At 37.3% G+C, this 23,833-nt stretch overlaps 1 long non-coding RNA gene across 3 annotated transcripts in view; it reads left to right on the top strand.

Moving 5' to 3' along the window:
• The window catches only part of LOC116512411, a 163,097-nt gene that overhangs the window by 68,784 nt on the left and 70,480 nt on the right, over positions 1–23,833 (top strand). The gene's annotated exons all lie outside the window — the stretch shown is intronic.

Here is a 23,833-nt window from a genome sequence, read left to right on the forward strand (position 1 = left end):
CACAATAGAAGGTGACAAAGAAAATGAGCCACTATTTGCAAAGTTCTTAATCCAGGAATTGCTGCACCTGGATCATAAGATGGAAAAGTCATCTTGGTCACAGTCTCTTCCCACTCCACAGAATAAACTACGAGTCCAAGAAGTCTCTCAGATTGCAGGGGGCCTTCTACAATGAGATGTACAGTTATACTGAATTTGAATGGCTTCCACAGTGATAGATATCGAGTCTATTTTCCTTAACCAGACTCAAGCAGTCTTCAGGTACTTTGACTGTATCGTCTGTTCCGCCCACAAAGGCAGCATTCAATTGAGATTTATCAGCTTATTGATGATACCTCATGGCTTCATGTACTTATTAAACAAGAGAGAAGAGAGGCCTTAGCACCACCTACTGATCGTTCAATCACTCCCTTCCCAGGAATTGTCCATTCAGGAAGAGCCACTAAATAACATGTCCTCTACCCAGTTCCACCCCTCTTCAATAACTCTGGATGAAATATCCATCAGAATTAGAAGAATCATACTTCCCTTATTCAAATACCATCATATATTATCCACAAGAGACACAAATTTCTAAATTGGAAGTTTCAAATCTATTCCATGGGCTAAAACTCAAATAATGATTCTCTAGAAACTCTCTCTCTATTTACCAATCATATTCTCTTTCCCCCAAGCATCCACATTAGCTGTTCATCAAAAGGACCAATCAGTATGCAATAGCATGAACTTCAATGACATGTCCTTGATGATATCATTTAACCCATTCCACACTCATAACAGATAAGGCATTTTGCCAAGAAGAGCCCACTGTGCCAACTCAAGAACAACCAATGCCATAGCTCAAGTTATATATGATGAATAATGCATTTCAATACTGTCCTTTGGCAGAGAGTTGAATCTCCTGATTATCCTAAACAGATGGCAGCAGAACAGTGCTTTTGCTAGGAAAACATCCAGTACCATACAGAGAAAGGAGGAGCATAATTACAGCCAGAATAGCCAAGCTGCTTATATAGAATAACCCAGAATCTGGGGCGGGAGGAAGCTTGCATGCAAAATCCATATGTTTCCAAAGTAAAGGACCAAGTTCACTGGCAGACAAGGTTGGGGTTTTTTTAGCCTCAAATTATCTCCTACAAAGAGAAAGAAAGAAAGCGTGGTATTTGGCAATAATAATTGATGGAAGATGACAGATAGCAGAAATAGACCTTACAGGTCTCCCTCCAATGTGGCCTCATTCAAACTTGTCTAATCAACTCTTCCTATTTTGCTTTATCTCATTTTGATATATCTTGCTTCTACATGTAAATACTTTTTCTTCATCAAATCTAACCATTCTCTTTTATTTCATGGTGTTCTACTCTGCATTCATCACATTTAGCAGTAAGTAGCAAGTTCTGGAGAAGAGTCACCTCTCCAAAGACAGCATCTATACCAGGGGTGGGTTCCTGCCAGTTCTAACCTCTTCTATAGAAGAGGTTCCACAAATCTACAGTGCCGTTTAGGACCAGTTCCAGCTCCCTCCCCCCGTCCATCCACACATCATCAAGATAAAGAGCAAGAGGAGGAATTCTGGTAGTTGAAGTCCACAAGTCTCAAAGCTGTCAAGTTTGAACACCACCGGGTTTTTTTCTAAAGGGTTAGGGGTGCAAGGGTCTTGTAACTTGACATCCTTAAGACTTGTGTGCTTCAAATGCCAGAGTTTCTGAGCCAACATTTTGGTTGCTAAGCAAGAGCATTGTTAAGTGAGTTTCACCACATTTTATATGTTGGCCACGCCTACCCAGTCACATGACTTCCATGCCACTCCCACCCAGTCACATGGCCGGCAAGCCACTCCCACAAAGCAGGCCACACCTATCGAAGAGGTTCTAAAAAATTTGAAACCCACCACTGATCTATACTGTTAGGCAACCTGATGCTTTGGATTTCAGCCTCAGCCACCAAGACTAACATCAAAGGACCTTGGGAATTGCAATTAAAAACACGTTCAGATCACTAGGTGACCTTCACCAGATATGGATTCTAGACCTCATGAAACTACATATTTATCATTCTTCTTATTGTGCATCCCCTTTTATCCTCATTAGAACATGGAGATATTACCCTGTCAGTGAGAAAGTCAGTTCTAAAAGGAGCCTGGAGAATGGGGATATCTATTAATATGTTTTTTTGTGTTCATAGAATCTGTTCTTCCCATTATTGGTCTGCTACAAAAGCATCATTATATTAAATTAAAATCAAATGCTGTTTTGAGCAAGTCATAATTACTTTTTCCTTTGCCAAATCTATTCTGCATTGAGGAATGTGCTAATGCAAATATTTAGAGGGAGAATGTTTGCCTTTCTAAACAGCTGTGTCACACTCCTGGCGTAAGGCACTTCCATCGAAAAACCAGGTCCAGGCCTCAGTGCTTCCTAAGCATTATCTGATTTCTGATTCAGCTTTGGTATTTTTCAAACATAGTAGCAATCTTTTCTTTGCAATGTTCAACTCTACTGAATGAGTGGGTGGGGTTCCCTGTTCCCTATTTTCAAATTCTGCCACCTCATCTTAGTTTCTAGCTTTATCTACCTTAAGCAAATCTTTTAAGAAGAAAAGTGGCTTGACTATTCTGCATTTCTCCAAATTCAATTATTTTTGCCCAACATTAACTATATTACACAGCATGAAAGAAGGGCATGGATGTTAGTTAGTGCGAGCACTTAATTTTTATAGGGATGAAACAATTAATGTATAGCAAGGAAGGATGTATGGCAACTCTTGGGAGGGCAGTGATTTTGTTCCCCTTTTTCTAGTAATTCCAAGGTCATTTTCATGATCTTGTTTGAGAAAATGAACAGTGAAAACAGTCAGTATGGGAATTCCCTCATATTATAATCTTGCAATCAACAATTTTAAGACATTTTCATACAACTATACAATTAAGTCATTTTTATATAATACTAAGTATTCTCCATTATAACTTTAGACTTAAGTAAAGAACTAAAGAGCCAGTTTGGTGTGGTTGTTAAAGCATTAAGCTATAAACCCAAACTCTGGGAGTTGTAGTTACCTTAGGCCCAAAGCCACTACATTGATTAAGAAAAAATTTTTCAGGCTAAGAGACAATGGCAAACCACTTTGGAAAAACCTTGCCAAGAAAACTGCAGGGACTTGATCAGACACAATGGAAGGAGGGGGGAAAAGAACTATGTATTTCTGCCCATTAAATTCTCTATTTTATTTGAAAAAGAGAAAATCGGGGTGCTATTCATAATTATTTGCTTATGTACTAGAGAGGTAAGAGAATACCTTCCATAGGATCCAAGAGAAACACATAAGATTTTTAAAAATTCTAATTGCAAACATACCTTTTGTTTAACAAAGAAATAAGATCTTCATGTTTAGATATCATAAATGCATACAATTTGTCATACATCTTCAATACTAAAACTGTCAAATGTTTACAAATACTTGTTTTCAATATTAATTTTGCTGGAATTAAGTTGGGTTAAAAGTCCTTCTTTTGAGATCAAATGTTTCAGAAATACAAATTTTGAAATGAAAAGATTTAGAAAGGGGTAGACTTAAACGTATATAGAAAAATATATCCAGACACATATAAATACATGTGTAGATTTTCCTGCAGTTTTTTTTAAAACTACAATCAAATACAAAACAAGTCCTGATGAGTAAATCATTAATGTAACAGTGTCTTTCTGACTAAGGGCATCCTAGAACTACTGTTCCATAGGCTCTATTTGAATATTTGGATGATTTTTATTAAAAAGAAGACCAAAGATACACCAAAATGCAAATAAGTTAAAAAATAAAGTAGAACTTCTGGTAAAATTTCATGAATAAAACAAGATGCAAAATATTGAATACAGTCGCACTACATTGTATTTTTGTTTTGTTTGTTCTCCTGCCCTTTCCAACATAGGAGTTTATATGGCAAAAGTTGAAGGACTCAGCAGTTCATATGGTATATTGTAATTCTAGACCTATTTTATATTAATACCACAAGTATAGACCACCTCAGGTGGAAATGCAATCCATAATGCTATTTTGTGCAGTCAAAAAAGACCATGAAACCCCAATTTGCATTGGGTGCTGAATGGAAACCAGAAATATGTCAAGGAAGGATTCAGCATGTATATATTAGTACAAATGAGCAGTAATTGCTAATATGTTGGGATCATTTTTGCATCAGCTGGTCTGTCCCGAGAACCCTCTTTCAAATTAGGCTACCATGTGGCTATCAAGTATCCCCTCTTGTAACCAGAGTTATATACTGTGCTCAATCAGATTAATCTGATTAAGATAGTGAGTGACTAATCCGTTAAGCTCCACATGAGTGGTGTTATGCCTGCTGAGCATCAGATTTGAAGCTAGTAATCAGCTAAGAAAAACGTTCAAAGTTAAGCAAAAAAAAAAACCTCTTTCATAGTTATCCTTGACTGTGCCTTTGTCTTGTGACCTTTGTAGTTAAAAACTGAAATTAGAACATTCATAAAAACAAGAATAAATCAACTGTGATGACAGCCCAGCTTTCATAAGGATACCAAGGACCTGTTAGCACTTTTCTTTGTCTGAATGCTTCATTAATAAATTAACAGCTTTGGGGGCTTTTTGTTCCCATTCCAACAAGTCAATAGAAAATGAATAGTTTAACACCTGAAATTTTAAAAAAATCTGACCATTGCCTGCAATTGGAACAAATCTTTGATTTCCATTCTGTTCCTAAGAAAGATTTTGATCCAATAAAAATTCCTATGCAGGAATTAAATCTGCAAGTGTAATTTTCATAATCTAATATCCAGTTGATCAAAATCAAACCAGTTGATCAAGATCAATGTTAGGACTTTACTTTTAATTTCTATAATAACTTATCTAGTTTTACTTGTAGTATGAATTGGGCTTCAGAGAAAGAGAAAAATATCCTGGAAGAGTGGTTAAAGCAGAAGGAAGGAAGGAAGGAAGGAAGGAAGGAAGGAAGGAAGGAAGGAAGGAAGGAAGGAAGGAAAGGGAAGAAGGAGAAGGAGGAGGAGGAGGAGGAGGAGGAGGAGGAGGAGAAGGAGAAGAAGAAGAAGAAGAAGAAGAAGAAGAAGAAGAAGAAGAAGAAGAAGAAGAAGAAGAAGAAGAAGAAGAAGAAGAAGAAGAAGAAGAAGAAACAACCAGGAGAATCATACTCCTCATCCCTATCAGTCTAACATCACACAAGGAAGGAAAGTTGAGCAAAGCCTCTTTTAAGGATTCTGCTGTAGTGGGACTTTGATAAGAAAGAAGGGATATCTTAAAAATATTTAGTGCCAAGTTTAAAAAAAAGAACTTTGTATAAGCCTATGAGATAACCATGCAATGCTCATTTTGGCCTTTTTCCAAAATTGCTGCATGAATTTTCCTAGACTAAACAACAAGCAACCACAGAAGTAGATGAATCAGAATTGTCCAAGGTAAGGATAACTCAGGTATGTTTAACCACAAACAAATTATCTTCCTCTAGGAATTGCTGCAACTGGAGAACATATTTTTTTATCCTCAAAAACAAATCAACAGGTGATTCTTCCATTATGTATAGTTTTTAAGCTACTATTCAAATATAATGGTGCTTGACTAATAGAACCAATCCTTGAAATTCTAGCTATTGCATCATCCCACAGTTATGTAATTACAATTTCCAATGCTCTCTGTTGACTTTCCACAAGCAGTGGGAAAGCTTGCAGGAAGTCAGAAGTTACAGTCAGGTGAGATCCTTGCTTAATAACCCATGTAGACCTTGCTTAATAGTGACAACCATAATTGCCAAAATTGCCATTAGTAAGTGATGCAATCATGTGACATCATGCTTTCTAACTGTATCTCTTAGCAACTACAATTCTGGTCCCAATTGCCATAGAAACGCAAGCATTACCTGCAGTTATATTAAAAGGTTACATTAAATAGTTACATTAAAAGACTATCACCAAAAGGCGTGCAGAGCAAAACAGAAGTTCCTTAAATATATCTCTTCCTTTCAGAAAAGTACTAAAACCCTCCTCTTACAACTCAGTTGGCTAAAATCATTTGCTTTGTTAAACAAGCAGTAATGGCCAGGTCAAACAGTGATAAAATTAGAATGTGCATGTCATTTTCATGACGGCAAGTAACCATCATGACTGGGGAGGTTACTGTTTATTCAGGACTAACAGGTGGACTGCAAAAGGCTCAATGACCACTAGGTGTCAACAAAGAGATACAGAAAGATCTGACAGTTGTTGCCATCTAAGGTGGATTCAGACAACAGTCCTAATTTAGGGGAATATATAGACCCAGCATTGACTCTTCTAGCACCATTTGTAAAGGTTATCAGATTACATTATTGTAATACTGCAATACCACTTTCTAGCACATTTATGATAATCAGTGCACTTGTTGCAAACCAAGATAGAAGCTGATAGTCACTGTCTTAATAGTGTTTGCTCATAATTTCTTTTCCTTATGTAGACAAAATAAATACAGTACACAGCTATTAACACATCTGTTTTTAAAGTACTTGATAACTTGTTTGAGCCTAGATCCAAGCTGCCTCATTTCCCAATGTAAGAAATTATTTCCTAACACACACATTGCAGTTTTTTCAAAAAAAATTAATCTGAATAAAATCAAGCAAGAACTGTTTGCCAGGTTTTGGATAGTGTTGTAAGCTAATCATTCTCTCCAGGTTCCTAGTACTAAATTATGGAATAAATTAAATACATAATTTGGTGGTGCCTTTAAAAAAAAGGTAATTACCAGCTATAATCAATCCATGGAACAGGGCCAGTTAAAATTGGGCCTATATCAAATGGAACAGATAAAACTCTTTCCCCAGAGAGTCAGTTTTGAGAAACCCCATTTCACATTCCAATATTTTAACCTGGTTTAGTAAGAGATTCTGTTGCATAATCTGGTGCTTTCCCCATATATTTGGACTACACCTTCTAAAATTCCAAACTAGCATGGCAAGTTAGCTGAATTTTATCAGATCCATTATGCCAAAAGCCCATGCTAACTTTGTGATCACCTTTGTATAGTCAAGCATGTATCCATAAGCATCTTACAAAACATGGTATCTAACATACTCCCTTCAAAATAGAATGCTTTATTCATTTGTGTTGTCATTAGCCTTGAGAGGCTTTGCACAATAGTCATTTATTAAAGTTTTCTTCTTTGCTGCACTTCTATATGTAGACCTAGGAGCAGAAAATACAATTAGTTGTGGAAATATGTATTGGCAATGCAATGTACTTATTGAACAGAGTCTTGCTCATGTATAAATATGGCTTTCTCAGTGGACTTATCTCAGTTTGACAATGCATTCCACATTGCTATTTTACAGGCATTTTAGTACCAAATTCAAATACCTTTATTCACCAGGCATTTACATTTATGCAATTTCTAACTTGCCCATTCAGGTTTAATTTCTTTTGATTGTTTAATACTTGTGGTTATTGCATTCCATTAAGTTTTGAATATCCACAGGTTGGTAGATGCTCTGTTGATGTCAGTTTCCATGAAATACAGCATAGAAACTCACAATTCATTATGTTCTTAGTAATTATGGCATTACATCAGGATCAGATTCATAGCTACCATTGTTCCATTTGAGTGCCTTAACAATTAAAGAATGAGGAAATGAAGAAAGCATTCACCTTGGGCTGTCTATTGAGTTAAATATTTAGTTACACCAGGAATTTTACTTCCATAACCTGGAATAGAAGATTGATGGGACTTTGTTGGGAGGGAAAAATAAGTTCTGGGTATAATTAACTTCTAATTTCCCCATTTCTTCTGGACAATGCTGTAATTAAGATAATAAACCGGTTACCCAGATTCAAGAGTTCAGCAGCATACCATTGCAGTACCTTCATCATCAGGAGCTGCATCAAAGTTGAGAATTTTTTGTAATCCTCACCTATAGGCTTTAGGCTAGGATTACACTTTAAAAAATAACTGATTTACCTTGGTTAAATAATTCTACTTAGTCATAACAGCTTGTCTCAGTTAAAAAAAAACTGCTGTATGGCTTACAAATTAAAAAAAATAAGGCAATCAGGGAGTGGAGAAGGAAAAATAAAGGAGAGTGGACAATCTGTCACGGACAGAATCACCCATAAAGTAATATTTACATCTTGCCCAGACTAGGTTAATGTTGTTCTTGTTTGAATGATTTGGGTAACTGATTAGCAATTAATAATCAATTGATAAATAATAAATGAGGTGATGTTGCTCTTCAATTCTCTTCAAAGCCTTTTTAAGTCCTCCAGAGCAATGGTGGGTTATGGCCAGTACGGTCCGGTACGGGCATACCGGTGCCTGCTGGGAGCACCAGGTACCATTCCAGTACAGTGCTTCAGAGAGCCCACCCGCCCACCGCCGTTCCTTACCTATATTTGACCCAACTGGGCCATTTGCGCAAGCACACACAGCGTACGCCACCTGCGTGATGCTCCACTAAGCAGGGCGTGTTGAATATTCATTTGAATCCTTTCTTATAAGATATAAAACTATATCCTATTTTATTGTTACTTCATTTTAGCTTATCAAGGACAATCCAGGAAAAAGTTATTTGTTGAGCTTTATGTTCATTGAAACTAAACTGTTTCAGTTTAGTTTCAACTAAACCCAACAAACTATACTTTAACTAATACATTTTGTGCCTTGAATAAGTTTATATTTCAACTGATTACTTTTAGTGTCTTGAGTAGAACTCTAATTGAACTGATTAACTTTAGTGTCTAGGAAGTATATCTATATAAGAATAGATCTAGCAGATTGCTTCAAATGTACTACATTGGATGTTCAATAGCCCTCATTACTTTCTGTTAAAGAGGACTCTGAATCTCTAGTTGCAGAGCAGATATCAATTCAAACTATTTGGAAGGAAATCTTATGCCCTGAGATTTATAGATACAGTAAATAATTAGTTAGAGATTTAGAGGTTTAGAGGTTTTTTTTCAACTTGTATGCCGCCCAATTCCCGAGGGACTCAGGGCGACTAACAAAACCGAAAGGGGAGGGGAACAATACAAAAGAAAAGAAAACAAAAACAAACAACAATACAGAAGCAATTTAAAAGGTCTCAACAAGCACACCAGTTCGAGTGGGGATGGAACTCAGCAGCCCCAGGCCTGCTGGAACAGCCAGGTCTTAACGGCTTTACGGAAAGCCTGAAGGGTGGTGAGAGTCCGATGTAGACTACATTAGAGTTTATTTTGGATGTACTAAAAGTCTTGTTCAATTTTTTCACAGTTATTTTGACTGACATTGGTCTCCATTTTGGAGACCAGACATTTTCTCTTTGCTGATACTTCCTCCTGAAAGTTAGGTCTTTTCTTGAGCCCAATACTCAACTGTATTTTTCCTATACTTTTTCTTTCTTTTATTAACAGGAAGTTGAAAATATATTAAGAAGAATAGTTTTGGTCCTATACCTTTAGCTTGAAGGAAAGAAAGAGAATGTGGTGGTGGCAATGAAAACAAGCCTTCAAAGTCTCAAAATAAGATGGTGCTAGTATAGTTGGATGAGTAAAAATGTTCCAATATAAATGTCAGACATTATACACTATATTGCCAAAAGTATTCGCTCACCCATCCAAATAATCAGAATCAGGTGTTTCAATCAGTTCCATGGCCACAGGTGTATAAAATCAAGTACCTAGGCATGCAGACTGTTTTTGCAAACATTTGTGAAAGAATGGGTCGCTCTCAGGAGCTCAGTGAATTCTAGCGTGGAACTGTGATAGGATGCCACCTGTGCAACAAATCCAGTCATGAAATTTCCTCGCTCCTAAATATTCCATAGTCAACTGTCAGCTGTATTATAAGAATGTGGAAGTATTTGGAAAAGACAGCAACTCAGCAACGAAGTGGTAGGCCACATAAACTGACAGAGCGGGGTGCGAAGAGGTCGCCAACTTTCTGTAGAGTCAATCATTATAGACCTCCAAACGTCATGTGGATTAGCTTAAGAACAGTGTGCAGAGAGCTTCATGGAATGGGTTTCCATGGCCGAGCAGCTGCATCCAAGCCATACATCACCAAGTGCAATGCAAAGCGTCGGATGCAGTGGTGTAAAGCATGCAGCTACTGGACTCTAGAGCAGTGGAGATGCGTTCTCTGGAGTGACGCATTGCGCTTCTCTATCTGGCAATCTGATGTTGTCACTACAAGCTTATTCCTACAAAGAGTTTAACAAGCATCCAACTCTTTGATTTTTATTTCTGATGCTGCAAGAAATACATGCTAATGCAGTTTTGTAGAAGATGCTATGTATGTGAGTAAGCAAGGAAATAGTACCCTGTTTCCATGAAGATAAGATCTCCCTGAGTAATAAGCCCAATCAGGTTTTTGAGTGCATGCGCTAAAATAAACCCTCCCTAAAAATAAGCCCTCCTGAAAAATATTGCAACACAACAGCAGCCACAAAGTACTACGGTCGCCGTCTTCTGCACCTCAAAAATAATAAGACCTCCCCAAAAATAAAGCCAAGCACTTATTATGGGGATCAAAAGAAAATAAGACCCTGTCTTATTTTTGGGGAAACACGGTACTTGTAATGATTTGCAATAGTTTCAGGACTAAAGAGAGTTAGAAAACATAATGGAAGATATCAATAGATATTTATCTTCCAAACAGAATGTTTCTGAATTCCAGTGGTTGGAGAACACGAAGATATGAATGCTGTTGGCTTTATGTCCTGTACAAAGGATTCTGGTGGCAGCTGGTTAGCCACTGTGGGAACAGAATGATGGACTAGAAAGACCTTTGATCTAATCCATCTTGGCTTTCCTTATATTCTTAGCCACAGATCAGAATCTACTTGTGCCATTTATTCAGCAGTTGGCCCACATTATCAGGGCATCCCCAAACCAGATGGAAGCCTCCACAATATCTCAGATATATACTACTTTAGATTGAACAGATCCTGCTCAAATCTGCTCAGCTTCAAATGAAAGCAACCAAGGGTTTGTAATTTAAGTACTGTATCTGTAAGTATCTTAAGAATACTGGTCACTTTACCTACTTTTCTACAAATTAGAGGAGAAAGTATCCAGCATTTTTTTAATTTCATAGTTTTGATGTGAGGAACTGGTAAGTCCTAGTACAATATTATCTGCCCCTTTTTTGGTTGATTTTGTCATTTAGATTCTAATTCTTTTTTTAACATTATAAAATACAGACTTTGCCCTTCGTTGGCAGCCTACTTAATATGTGACAGAATGTATTGCTTTATTAGTCTAGAAGAAAACAAGTTTGCTTTTAATGTTGTCTGCAAAGCTCTGTTTTTTCTTTGTACAACATCTGCTTAAAATATTCTAAGACATGGTTTAGAATCATATCATTTCATGCACACCAATAGCGTGGCTGAATATCAAGGCCTTTTTCTACCTAGTGTGATCTCAGTCCCATGAGCCAAAATCTAGTTGTCAGGAGACTTGTTGTAAGTAATGGTCATTTGTGTTTCATAATTATCTTGAATAAACACAATTAGTTCCACATTCCGCTGTTTTCTTCCTAAGGCATCTGTAAACATTCTGTACTATCCTCACAAACAGCTTTTGGCAATCATTAGGGGGAAAAACCCCAAAGCAGAATTATTCTCTATGGATTCTTTTAATTTATTCCAAGGAATGTGCCCAGAGGAATAATGAGATCTACTACAGGAAAAAATAGTGATGGAATATTTTACTATTGTTGTATGTCATCACTTGAATGTAACTGGGGGAAAATAAAAAAGGACAGTTATTATAATTATAGTCAATTCTTGGAATTGTTCCCCATTCCATTATAAGTATCTTAAATATTACAGATTTAGTTTCAGCATCATTTTGTACATACTGTATATAATAACCACTAAAGTCAGCAGAACCTGACCTCATAGAAATGTGTAAAGAAAAGAGCCCTTTTATCTAGCCTGAAAATTTATTTTTGTGGTTAAAGTGTTCATTTTGAGAAGTAGGAATTCACATTTTCTATTACCCAGATTTTACTGCCTTGTTTGGGGAAACATATTTACAATAGTGCAGAAGATGGACTGGTGGTCACAAAAGGAAGCTGAGATATATAGCATTGAGGCGGTATTTTTCTGTTGAAAATACCATGGAATGAAATGTATAAAAAAGAATAACTGAATTCTGGGAAGATATTAAGACCTAATAATAAAGCAGTAAATTTTCTTCCTGTTTTAAGATGAGTGGATAGAGGTCACATTTTCAGTCTTTCAATATTGATTCCCTATGGAGATATCTATAATGAAGTAGAAAAGAGAATGGCTCTAAAAAGATCTAACAGCAAAAATAAGCCAAAAATGATGATGATGATGATGATGATGATGATGATGATGATAGATAGATAGATAGATAGATAGATAGATAGATAGATAGATAGATAGATGAGAGAGAAAAATGATAGATAACTAGATATATATAGCACAGTAAAATCTTAATATTAATTGAAAAGAGAAGAAAAGTTATGGCAACTTTTGTCCTACAGTTGGATGATCACATCTGAAACAAACTTTTGGAGGCACATTGCTGAATATTGCCAATTTAACAAGCTGTTCTGTGCTGCAAGGGACATATTTATGGACATACTTTCAACAAGACATACCTAGTGTGACCAAGCTGTGCTGTAGTAAAGAGCAGAAACTATTAGAAAAATAGAGGGTTTTTTTTTTTTACATAAATGATTTCACACATAGAAATTATTAAGTTCAGATCCACTGAGCAAAAAACACTCAGTGATAAGACAGATTTGTCATAAGTAAGAAGCTATTATATGGAGAAGAACAAGCAAAATGGAGCACATTATTTCACTGTTAACCCATGCTGTGGTGTCGATAGTTCTTAATTGATTCTAAGGAGCCTATTATCTCTAAATTTATGAATTTTCATGCTGTTTTTTAAATAAGATTTTTAATATTTTTTCCAAGAGCTGAATGCAATGAACACAATATAAATATATTGATTACAACAGAAAAAGTATGGAGAGAGGGGGGGGAGGGAGGATATTAAAACCTAGAGTTACCTTCAAACATTTGTTGATTTTGCAAATGGCCATTACGATTAAATATCTAAGTTATTTCCAAAACAAAACTTTTGGAAAAATTGGTGTTACTAGTGTATTTCTGTGCATAGTTCAAAGAAGGTTAGATTTGATTGGTATAAAGTCAGACTATTGGAGATACTGCATCTTCTGTAGCACTTTGGAACTACTTTTGGCATGAACCCACCAGGGCCTTTTCAACAGCCATTTTCTGGATCCAGATGCCCTCAAAAGGGACACCAGTTTTCTGAAATCTGTTGTCTCACACCAGCTGGGAAGAAATTTTTTCAGTTTTGATTTTTAAGCTGAATCACTTTCTAAAATGGATTTTAGATATCCAGGAATGTTATCTACTATTGTTGTATTTGTAGTTAATTCATTTTTGTTTTAGTCACAGTTTTTGCATCATACATAATTCTGTATGTTATTACCTTGTAGAGCTCGGTTTTTACTGGAAAGGCAAGTTATGAATTTGGTCAATGCCTGAAATGCTCTACCTCACTCCATTGTTACATCCTCTGAGCCTCACAGCTTCAATCTTAAACTGTCAGTGGTGGGATTCAAATTTATTTACTACCGGTTCTGTGGACGTGGCTTGGTGAGCATGGCAGGGGAAGGATACTGTAAAATCTCCATTCCCACCCCACTCCAGGGAAGGTTACTGCACAATCCCCATTCCCTCCCAATCAGCTGAGACTCGGGAGGCAGAGAATAGATGGGGGCGGGTCCAATCAGAGATGGTATTTACCGTTTCTCTGACCTTCTCAAAATTTCCGCTATGGTTCTCCAGAACTGGTCAGAACATGCTGAATATCACCTCTGGTTTACCATGGATCTTACCTAATTCCTAAGAGGTCTGTAAAGGGTGCCTGCATAACATCCCTGTCCTACTGTCCCTATCTATTTGTATTCATTTCATTTGTTCATATTCATGTTTATATTTATACCTGCTATCCTGTACACGTTTGACAAACTAATAAATACAAATAGGATCTTCTCTGGATTTTGAGTCTGGAGAAGAGCACAACAGACTTTATATTCTCAACCTATTGGCTCTGTGCATAAGTCTATTTGTCACCATCCATTATGTATACAAAGACCAGCATATAACATGATGTTTTCCTATCTGCTGCCACCCAGAATTATGGGATAATAATTTCCAGAATTCCTAGTCACTATAGCCAAATATAGTTTAAGGAAAGTGATGAGCACAACTAACACATCTGCTCCCCAATCTGTAGCTTAATAGGATTTAATCACTGTAAAGTATGATATTAATTTGTGCTGTTGTATTATAGAATAGCATCACTACCTATCAGAGATCTGTATTTATTTGTAAAGTTTTACTAACTGAGAGATTAAAAAAATATATTATCACTTACAGGTAGTCATCAACTAATGATAATTCAGTTAACAACTATTCATTGTTACAATAACACTGAAAAAAGTGACCTATGATCAATCCCCATTCTTATCACCATTGCAGTGTCCCAATACTCATGTGATTGTGACCCTTGGCATCTGTTGCACATCTATGACTGTCACAGTGTACCACAGTACATAATCCCCATTTGCAACCTTGACAAGCAAATTGTGGTCACATGATATCTCACTTAATAACTATGATGATTTTCTTAACAACCATGACAAAAAAGGTTATAAAATTGGGTGTGGTCAAGTGATACGTCCCTTAACAATCACACTGCTTCATAACAAATTTTCTCATCCCTATTTATTTTTTATTTATTGTTTTTTGATAAATCACTCATTAGGTTTGTTCACTCAAGGCGATGAACAAACCTAATACTACTTCCTCCTCCTATGTACTCCATAACTACCACCCTGTGAGTTGGGCTGAGAGACAGTAACTGGTACACTTAACTGGGTTTCATGGCTAAGGTGGGACTAGAATTCACAGTCTCCTAGTTGCTATCCTGATGCCTTAACCACTAGCCCAAACTGCCCTGGTCATATGTCCAGGCTACCTTATATACCTTAATATTCCAAAGAAGTATTATAACATTAGAAAGGATTTTTCAGAAGTGACAAATGAAAGGGATGGTTGCAGAGGTAGCAATAGCAATAGCAGTTAGACTTATATACCGCTTCATAGGGCTTTCAGCCCTCTCTAAGCGGTTTACAGAGTCAGCATATTGCCCCCAACAACAATCCAGGTCCTCATTTTACCCACCTCAGAAGGATGGAAGGCTGAGTCAACCCTGAGCCGGTGAGATTTGAACAGCCGAACTGCAGAACTGCAATCAGCTGAAGTAGCCTGCAGTGCTGCATTTAACCACTGCGCCACCTCAGCTCTATGCGGTATTCAGCAGGTTCTGACCAGTTCTGGAGAACCGGTAGTGGAAATTTTGTGTAGTTCAGAGAATCAGTAAATACCAGACTGGCCCTGCCCCCATCTATTCTCTGCCTCCCGGGTCCCAGCTGATTGGAAGGAAATGGGGATTCTGCTGTAACCTTCCCCTGGGAGGGAATGGAGATTCTACAGTATCCTTCTCCTGACACTCCCACCAAGCCACAACTACCAATCCATACCACACCCACCAAGCTACACCCACAGAACCAGTAGTAAAAAATTTGAATCCCACCACTGGATGGTTATGACCGCAGGTATTAGTAAAATCCACGGAGCGTAAGTGCGTGTTTAGTTGGCTATGGATTCCACCTATACACAATCAGAGATGACATTTAACAACAATTGGATCCACAGTAGCAATATAGTGAAACAAACTGAAGCCAGAGACTTCATATTCTCTGCAACACTGACTTTATCTTGTCCTCATGGCTGTTGCTTCCATTTTATTTCAGCAAAGTCTTTTAAACAGATAGAGCAGCTTGTTTCCTTGACAGCACAGAATGAACTATTTTGGTTTTCTTTGATCTGTGTCTGTTCAGCATACTGTATCCATAGAAATAGCTTCTGTCCCAAGACTACAAGCATGTTGTATTATGTATGCCTAAAATAGTGTGTTAATACTGCATTAAGTTGGCACTGTTCAAGTCTGGAAAGTCATGAAAAGAAACTTTAAAGATCCTCAAAGCCTTGTTGTAGAATTTGTGTGTCTTGTGCCTGATTATTCCATTAACCATCAATACCATAATCTTTAAAGAAAAATCATAGATGCTACAAAGCTTGCGCTTATTTTAAAAGTTTGTGCATGCTTTAAAATATACATTGACAAACTATTATAGATTGTATTCAAGTATAATCTTTTACATGTATGTTATCTATGTCCATGACAAATAAGGGGTCGTTGTGCTGTCTGACCTTGGATATTTTCTTGCAGATGTTTCGTTACCCAAATTAGATAATATGAACAGTACTAACCCAACAAAATATATCTGGTTCATGCCTAATGACCAATACATTTTCCATATAGAGCATGGGATACAATTCAGATACAAAATGCATCTGAGAAAATGAATAGTAAATATGAGGCAATAAATATATTAATTTTTGACATACCCTAAAAGCCCTTTACTGTTTCTGTTGGTAAGTTCAAATATGCCTATTATTCTAAATAATAGATAGATAGGTAGGCAGATAGATAGATACTGAACATCTGTCAGAATGATATTTTCATATTTAAAAAATCAACTTTTCAATTGTAGCTTCAATTAATTTTCTCTTTAAAGCAAATAGCAATTTTGAAACAAATGTTGCCTTTAATTTCAAAATCTTCTGATATTTTATAATATGTTGGAGCCTAAAGTCTTCTTTGTGCACATAGAACATAAGAGTATTCTTGAGAACAGAAATCTAACCAGAGCAAGGATGTTTGAAGCAAGTTTTATAATTGTATTATAACAGAAATAAGACGAGCAAATTCTAGCATCTAGCTAATGCATTCTGCAAAGACAAGCATTAAAGTGCATTCATTCTCTAAGACTATGACTGAAGAAGAAATGCAGAAAGAAGTAACCTCAGATTACCAATCACAATTACACATTCACTATTCTAAGAGAACAGAAAGTACATTCTCAACTTTCTCTTTAGACCCTATTCCTCCCAGGCCATCCTCATCCCTGGCAGTAGATCATGAGTTACTGAAGAGTGAGGTGGCATTAGATTTGAACCAATAACATCCCTTCTCAGTGGTTCATGCAGCAGCAATACACAACTCCCTTTTGTTTAGTCACCACATTAAAAAAGATGATGAAAAGATGATATTGCTTCGGTGGCTTTCATTAGTAACTTGTTCTGGAAGAAGTTGGCTGCTAAACTTGTTATGGCCAGTTTCTGTCTGTCAGTCCTGTGTTTTGCAACATGTACCTTATCATTTCAATAAGGGGGAAATACTTCCTCTCTAACATATTACCTTATTCTGTGACAAAAGTTACTGTGGTTTCACAATTCCCCTGCTGCTTCAAGTATAGTTTACATGTATCTTGTTATATATATTTACCCCATTGTCTATGTTTAGTACCTGAGACTTTCCTTAAATATGTTTACTAAAACCACATGTTCTTTATTTTTACCGTACAAACAGCATCTGAGACTCTGTGTCCCATTCACTAGTGTCATTTGGTTACACAATTTTTGTGGTTGCAATTCTTTACTGCCCTTGCTTTCTCTTCTACACAGTTTAATTCTAATTTTCTAGAGTAAGTATTTCATAAGTAATATTCCATTTTCTGTCACATAACAATTATTATCTTTAAATTTTACATCATATCCAGAGGTGGGCTGCTCCCGGTTTGGCCTGGATAAACCGGTAGTAGCGATGGCAGGAGGCTTCGCCCACCCACCCAGATGCTTCTGTGCATGTGCAGAAGCATCACACACGAGCATGCGCACGAGCGAACCAGTAGCCTTTATGTGTTATGTGGTTTACAGACAGTAGACGTGATCCCAGATCTAGGCTTATAACCCTGTTGGCAATTGAAACATTTTGTTTCTACATATCAGTTTCCTGAGAGTAGGAAACTAATCTGAGCAAGGATTAGTGAAGCAGATGTTCTAACTATAACACAGGGGAATTTATTTACAGTAGGTATAACACAGAGATATACAAACTCTTCCTCCTACTTGGAGAAGAATCCAACAGTATGTGCTCTGAGCATGTACTTAGGAAGAAAGGCTGAAATAACTGGCCTTAGAACAGTAATATTATAGGCAAAATGCAGGGTGATTGACTAATAAAGTTACCTATCTAGAGATAGTTAAGCTTGTGATCAGTAGGTAATAAAATATTAGGCACAAAAGAACCAAAAGAACTTCATGAACATCAAGAACAACAATTCAACCCTATTCTATTTCCCACGGGACAGCAAGTGTACTATTGATGTTGGACTTGAATCAATGAAACAAGAATTCAAGTGAGCATTTAAATTAATCACTCCCTCTCAGCCCAGCCTAGCTTTCTACTTCTATAGCTTTTCAAGCCAGGCAATGATTTAACAGTATCTTGTAATGATATTTGACAAGGGGACTAACCTTAGGAAGCAGGAGGGGCAGCCACAGACTGTACAACCAATTATAAAAGATATCTCAGCCCACAGAAAGGGGATAATGTAGAAAATATTTTAGAAGGGACCCTCCCTAGTTCTCAAAAGAGTGGAAGGAAATGAGAAAGGAAACTTGCAAGACTCTTGTTAATGTAACCATATAATAAAGATGGAACTGGTAGTTTTGATGTGCTTCTTCTCTGGACTACCTTGCAGGTCTAGCAAATAGTAATATAATATATAAAAATTCAACTGTGAATCAAGCCAGTGATTTGTATTAGAATATAGATAGATGATAGACAAATGACAGAAAGGCAGAGAGATTCTCTAAATCGATTCTTTTTTGTCATTTAAAAAAACTCTGCCTGTGAAATCAATAAACAAAATCCGTAAAGTACCTTTCTACATCCCTTGGGGGAGAAGGGGAAGAGGAATATGGCTATCGGGGGTGGGGGGGGGGAATATCTTACTGTTCATGTCAGCATTATTCTATTTTTTCCCCAAATTGACTTTCTTCTAATTGCTTTGCCCATTTTGCAGCAAGCATCCTTATGTACGAGGCATGTGCATTCCGGTTCTAGTGTGCTAAAGTGAGGATGAGCCGTGGGGAGCCCTGCCTGTACCACTGTCCTTTGCTATTCTTGATTCCGTGGCCTGAGGCAATGGTTTACATTTTTAGGACAACAGCCGGCTATCTGCAAGCAGCAGAGCACTCGTCAGGCTTCATTACTGCACACAAAATGACACAAGTGAGCCTGTGGTCACAACTGTGCTTATGGTACACTGAAAAGCCATTATATCTCATTGTAACTACCACAACAAAACCTCTATATAAATGCCTACATTGACCCAAACAATTTAACTTATTTATACAGAATAATATCAATAAAAATCAACAGCAAACAAATGTTTGGGTTGTAATGAGGGCTTCAATCAAGGCCTCTATAAATTTTATAAGACGTTATTCTCTTTTTCTTATGCCCATAATTTGTCTCTTCTAAACTCATGTAGTACAATAGCAGCTAAACAATCAACCTTTTTTCTAGGTTAATAATTTGGAGAACATAATTTGTATCAAATGATTTGCTTAGAAGGAACAAAGTAAATTGCTTGGGTATCATTGTATATTAAGACAGTGAATTTATAATTAAAACATCTCTCCTTTCTGTATAAGAAGTTGACATTGTTGTATGACCAATGGGCATATCTTATTCTCAAGTTAACTCTAGTGGATATGGCTCAACTTCGTACTAAATTCCCTTTCACTGGGGAAATTCAAAGGCACACTAACATATTGAATATGCATTAGCATACTAGTATGGTAATAGCAAAGTACCAGTAGTGGCACAAAGTCTCAAACTGGATTAAATGTTGTTTAGAGTATGAGAGAAATCAGCTTCTCTTGTATTCAAAGGACAATCATGCTGTCATTCACATAAACTGCAGCACTATGTTGGAACAGGAGAAAGCTGCAGTTTCTACATACATATCATACTTTGCTACTCTGATATTCACACATTAGGACATATTGCTTGCAAAAGAATCCCAGGAATAATATTTCTTTGCAAGTAGACACTTTGAGTTATCAAGGCTATCCCACAGGCAGGTAATCTACCATCATGCATGTCTATGGAGATTCTCAGTCATCCGGGTCCCAATTGTCTCAAAGGTGATTTTTTTTTCAAGAGGCAACTGGACTTTCTGGTTTTTCCTTGAGGAAGTTTAATTTCTCATCCACGAAGCTTCTTCAGCTCTTAGATGAGAAGCAAAACTTCTTCAAAGAAAAACCAGAAAATCCAGTTGCCTCTTGAAAAAGCACCTTGGGACTACCATCGTGCAATTATATAAACATTGACGCTCCTTTACAAATAAATGTGTTTCACATGCAGCTTGAAGAGTGGACCTAGGATGCAGGGGTCAGAACCAAAGTTTGACAGTGCAGCAATCAAGCATTACCAAAAGCATCAGGAAGGCAAAAGTAGATCAACCAGGGCTGAAACCAAAGGATGGAATGAGGGTCAAAAAAAAAAAAAAGGAAAAGAGCACAAAGGAAGAGAAAATAGATGGGTTTGGATGGGAAAGCAGGAAACAAAGAGAGCAAAAGGGAACACATTGATAAACATTGGATCTAGTAAATTAGATCTTGAATTTGTCAACTTTTTATTGCACATGCCTCAAAAACCAGATGTTTATATAATTAACAACAAGATTGTTAAGAACAAAGGCAATGAGATTTGCCTCACTGAAACTCTTCATAGCTTCACCCAGTTGTTCCATTGAGCAGCACATGCTGTACATACTTTCAGCACATCCAAAAGCCACCTGGAAGTCTATGAAAAGATTCCTGTACCTTTGCAGAAGTGTCTTCTAACCACTAGAAGCAAAAACCCTAGAAGTAATAAAGCATTTCCCTTTTAGAACTATGGAGGGGGCACATTGCTTTTCAAAAGTTGCTTTGCAAGAAACTTTACTGAAGTGAAGCAGCTCTTCAAAACTTTGCATAGTCCTAAGAATAATGGAAATGCATTAGATTTGTCTTTGACCTGCCTATTCATACGTATTAAAGCAGCCATTTTGAAGCTTCGTGCAACAAGTTTTCAAAATTCCAAACATCTCCATCCTTATATTTTGAGAATCCACTTAAGGGCTTACATGAAACATCCTGAATTAATAAATATATATGAAATCCATATGAACCCTTCATTAAAACATAGTACTTACCGTACTTATCAATGCTTATCAATACTTATCAATCTCAGAAAATGCATATTCCAAGAAGACACAATTGCAATAACATTGCTACAATTTGGACTGGAGGTACCTGCTTATTCAAAAAAGCAAAGAAAGCAGTTTGGGGGCACACACACACACACACACACACCTTTCTTTAGATAAAGAAAAATACAACACTGAGCAGATATTTTACATGAAAGCATCTATTTTTCTGTAAGAAATACCTGAGGGAACTTAGCCACGTAAATTGTATGTACTTGTTTCCAACACCCCTGGGGTTACTGTTGATTAAGCAAATCCTGCCAAGTCTATCAACTATCTTCCTTAAAACCATAAATATAATAAATGCCTAAAAAGCAATTACGGCATTACTAACACAATGTTTTAAAACAAAGCATACTATATAATACATTATGAATAGGAAACACAAGTCAGGAGAAAGATTTTGAAGATTTAAGCAACTGTTCCAGCTGGTGAAAACATATTAAAGTACATAATCATACTATTCTTGAAAACATGAATTACATTTAATCCTAGATTTAAAAGAATATCATTATATTTTAGCCAAATCTTAGTTTCCCATCTGGAACATTAAAAATGACCTATCATACAGGCCTATTAAAAAAGATGAGAAGTAAAAAAATCAAAACATCCTTAATCTAAAGGCATAATTTGGCAATATAGGTAGTCCTGGACTTATGACCACAATTGAGACCAACATTTCCATTGCTAAGCAAGACAGTTGTTAAGTGAGTTTTGCCCTGTTTTACGACCTTTCTTCCACAGTTGAAGTGAAACACTGCAGGTATTTGGATTTGGATTTGGATTTTATTGGGTTTGTATGCCGCCCTATTCCCGAGAGACTAAGGGCGGCTCACAATAAAAAAGGGGAAGGGATACAAAAAAAAAATAAACAACAATTTAAAATTATACAACAGCCGTAACCTCGAATGGGGCTGGATGGTTCAATAGCCCCAGGCCTGCCGGAACAGCCAGGTCTTAACTGCTTTGCGGAAGGCCAGGAGGGTAGTAAGGGTCCGGGTCTCCATGGGGAGATCGTTCCAGAGGGCCGGAGCAGCCACAGAGAAGGCCCTCCCTCGAGGAGTCGCCAGCCCACATTGGTCGGCAGATGAAATTCGGAGGAGGCCTAGTCTGTGGGATCTAATAGGTCTTTGGGAGGTGACTGGCAGGAGGCGGTCTCTCAAGTATTAAATTAGTAACATGATTATTAAGTGAATCTGGCTTCCCCATCACCTTTACTGCCACAAGGTGATCAAAAGGTGACCCTGAAACACCGCAAACATCATAAATACCTGCCAGTTGCCAAAGCATCTGAACTTTGTTTATATGACAGTGAGGATGCTGCAATGATGGTAAGCATGAAAAAATGGTCATATATTTGGGGGGCATTTTGAATGGTCACTAAATGAATGGTTGTAAGCCAAGGACTACCTGTATCTGGTTTTCCTCCCTCTATTCACTTTTATGAAAATGTCTTCTATAGTCACAACATAATCCTAAGACTGAAAATCAGGCTTGTCAGATATTGCATCTTTTCTATCCTGATCTACAAAGCAGAGAGTTGGTCTCTGACAGAAAACCACTTGAAGAAACTAGAAGCACTTGAAATTTGGATTTAATTTGGATGGCTGTTATATATAAACTGGGTTGACAAAATCATAAATGAGGAAGTGACAAGCTGCCTGTGAAAACAAAGGGAAATCATCAAAGCCATTAAAAAGCAAAAGTTAGAATATTTGTGATGCGACACCCAGAAAAATAGGGCATCCTTTGCTTAATCCTCCAGGAAAAAATTGAAGGCAAATGAGATCCAGGCAGAAGAAGAACATCATGACTTCAAAACCTAAGAACAGGTTTGAAGAAAACTCAGCAGTGCTTTTTCATCCGGCTGTTGACAAAAATAGAATTGCCAACATCCGATGACGGATATGGCAGAAGGAGGAGGAGGAGAGAAGGCGTCACTTTTATCCAATTGGAAGATCTACCTACAACCATTATCTCTCTGATCTGATGATTGAGACAAATAATCACTTTTCATCGCATCTTCACACAAGAAAATGAATTTTCCCTTCTTAAGAGGCAGATGTTGTGCCTAGACCTTGAGTTTGATGAAGACTCATGCAATAGAAATAGTTGGACTTCCAAAGTTTCCTAAGAATTGTCTCCCATTGAATGATTCTATTGAGGAAGAACCTTGTCAGGCAATATTTTCTCCCTGGCTCTGAAAGAGGTAATTCTACGCCCTGAAACTCCAATTATCTTTATTCTGTCATAGTCAGGATTGGGCTTCAAAAATTTTATCAGGGGACTCTCTGCCCATTTGCTGAGTGGGCATGGCCTGGTGGACATGGCCTTGTCGGCCTCCTGCACCATGGCGGGGAAGGTGTTTTTGCCCTCCCTGGGCTCCGGAAGATTTCCTTGAGCCTCCGGGAAGGTGAAAACGGCCTTCCCAGGCAACCAGACTGTCTGGAAGCCAAAAATGGGCCTGTTTCCGGCCTTCCCAAACTTCCAGTAGGCCCATTTTTTTTGCCCTCAAGCCTCCATGCACATCCTGTACTTACCTGCA

Source organism: Thamnophis elegans, chromosome 8, assembly GCF_009769535.1.
Source record: "Thamnophis elegans isolate rThaEle1 chromosome 8, rThaEle1.pri, whole genome shotgun sequence".
Classification (NCBI taxonomy): Eukaryota; Metazoa; Chordata; class Lepidosauria; order Squamata; family Colubridae; genus Thamnophis; species Thamnophis elegans.